The sequence below is a fragment of the Monopterus albus genome, unplaced genomic scaffold, assembly GCF_001952655.1.
Source record: "Monopterus albus unplaced genomic scaffold, M_albus_1.0 scaffold74.1, whole genome shotgun sequence".
NCBI lineage: Eukaryota > Metazoa > Chordata > Actinopteri > Synbranchiformes > Synbranchidae > Monopterus > Monopterus albus.
Genome location: NW_018127954.1, coordinates 1,370,443 through 1,373,384, shown reverse-complemented (window position 1 = coordinate 1,373,384; position 2,942 = coordinate 1,370,443).

The window sequence follows — 2,942 nt, the reverse complement described above, 5'->3', positions numbered from 1 at the left end:
ATTGATTTCTGTTTTAACACCACTGAAAGCATTTCTCCGTTTACCACACATTTCAATTAGCTTGGGAGAGAGTGGTTTCTACCTCACAGAAATACTTAATAGCACCTAATGTGTTGTGCTGTGGGAGGGAGGGAGGGAGTGGTGTGTGTGTCTCTGTGTGTGTGTGTGTGTGTGTGAGACTAAGAGGGAAAAAAGGAGAGGGGAAATGAGAAATGACATTAGTTGGCTGTTAATTAGACAGTTACCCAATATGGACACTGCCGGGGGAATCCAGTAGGGTAGCAGCTTTTCAGTGAGAAGTGCTATAAACACAGCTGTGTCTCAGTGGATCTTTAAAATTAAGATTTTTCTTTAGGCTCAGTCATTGCATCATGGATGAAGTTACAATCCTTCAGTCCTAGTACTTTCTTATCTTCTCTGGTGTGTGTGATACATATGTTCCTTATGTTAGTTAGTTATCTCCTGTTGTTTTTTTTTTTTTTTTATCCCTGTCACCCTAAACTTACTGTGGACAATCAGTGCACTAAAGTAGGTTTTGCACCATGGACATGCTACTTAAGGTTGAGTAATAATAACTGGTATTTCTTGAACTGGAGTACTTTGAGCATTGAGTTTATGTACTTCTGCATCAGGCAGAGGAAGAGGAGGCGGTGGCAGCAACCGAAACGGGGTCTGATTCACAGGCACCCACAGAAAAAAGTGCTAAGTAACTAAGTGTATTTATTTAAAATGTTGAGGTACTGCTTTACTGAAGTGATTGTATTTGATGGTACCTTTTACCACAACAGAATTCAGATGCAAATATTATACTTTTAACTCAACTAAATATTTTTTGGGAACATGCACCCTGCCCCGATTTCCTTTTTCTCTGTACTGCCTACAATGTCAAGACAAAACATATTTGCTTCCATTTATTATCGGTGTTAAAATTAACATAGTTGACATTTGAAAACCCAAGGTGTTGTCTTATAATGACAGCGGTCTCTTGTTGATTCTAGCAATATCAATACATAGTACAGACAAATGCCAATATAATGATGCGTGTCTTTAAAAATAGTCATTACACCATGACTTATAATATGATGAAAAATATAAAAAAATAAAAAAATAAATCTAAAAAATAGCTGTGAAAAGTTTAGATTTCTGCAGAGCCTAATATGTGAGGCACATTTGGAAGAAATCAGACAATTATATTTATACATATTATTGTAATCAAAAGTCTCAAGTTCAAATGTGTTATTGTCCTAGTGGAGGGCTTGTGCTTTTGTACTTAGTGGATTCACCAAAAAAAGACTGACACCTCACCAGGAGGTGCATGTTCCAATCATCTTAGATGAGTGTCAGTGTAATGATTTGCGTCCCTGAATTTCTGTTGTTGTCTTATTGGCGGCACCTCTCTGTTGGCATTAAATGGTGCTCTCTGCTTCAAAACAAAAAAGAAAAATCAATAAGTGAGTGTTAATAATGTGGACTAGTACCAACTATGCTATTATATCTCAGTCCAGCACTTAAAACATAAATCCCTGTTCCTTCTAAGCAAGGTGCCATTCCACCTACTCAAATGAAGTTTATGTTGGATATTATGGCAACTGGATCAGAGAAACAGGGAAATGAACAAAGAGAAAACTGCAGCCATAAATCTTAATCCAGATTTCAGTCACAAGAGGAGCATGTGGGCATTAGCAGATTGAGCAACAAAAAATACTTAATGAAATGTCTGTTCAAACTTTAGGTGATAGCTCTTTGGAAGTTAGCTACAGTATTAAGCCATCTCAGATAAAAGTCTGGTAACCTCCTGCATGAAGCTGGTGTCACAATTTTCAGTCACCACTTTGCTTGACAAATGAGTGGTACCAGTTCATAACTGTGAAGTTTTCTAAGATTTCTGACTGAAAAGTATTTTGAGAACCAAAGAATGACACATTTAAATGGAAAAGCTAGTCATTTAAAAAGCATTATGCTCATCTAAAGTGCATAGGCTTTTATTATTAAGGAATTTCTGCAATGGCAGTGATGCACACATACTTCTGAAGACATTAATTTAGAGTTGAAGTTTGCCAGTGACATTTCTGCTACAACTTCCCAAATATCTCACCCCACTGACTCTCCAGTGTAGGAAACAGCCAAGTTAATCAGTTTGATAAAGACCCACTGAAAGCAAATAAATCACCCAATCACTTCTGTCACTTCTTGTCTGACAGGGGAACACTTTTCAACACAAGACCAGTCAGGACACCAGGACAACGCATAAACAAAAAGATAAGTTACATTTTCAACAGTGACAATACCTCATATCCTACCTGACATGTTTGAACTACAATATGAAAATGGACAGCACGAATGGACAGCATAAATTAATATTAATTTCTCCTCCATAGATAGGTGAACAACGGTATATGTAGCAATGAAAAAAGATGTGTAACACTCTAAACAAAGCAGGTAATTGAGAAACCGCATATTTTAACTGGCATAATGCAGACATAGTAACTTCTCCAGCCTTACAGCAATTGTCTCTAATGTTACAGAAACAACACATTAACAGACATGTAATGTGTGTTTTTAAACTTAACCTTAAGTCCCACCAAGTAGTGGAAACATCACTCCCTTTCAAGTAGCTCCAAGGTTGGTAAATCTAACCGGAAACAAAGGAAAAGCATGCCATGGGCACGTTAACTGCAGGATCAGATTATCAGTAGTAGTAGTAAACAAACATTGCTCCTCCTGGCGGATATAAAAAACACTGCAGGCGGCTTGCGCACACATTGTTTAGGGGCATTAACAAGGCAGCAATGTGATCACTGCATCATCATGGGGGATACACAGTAAGGGCAGAGGCCGTACACGGACCTGTCACAAATAGGGCACGGTTCCACCGCGGTCTAGCAAGCAATTTAAGATGGCTGCATCTGTATTTGTGGGAAGAGATGTTTTGCATGATCTTG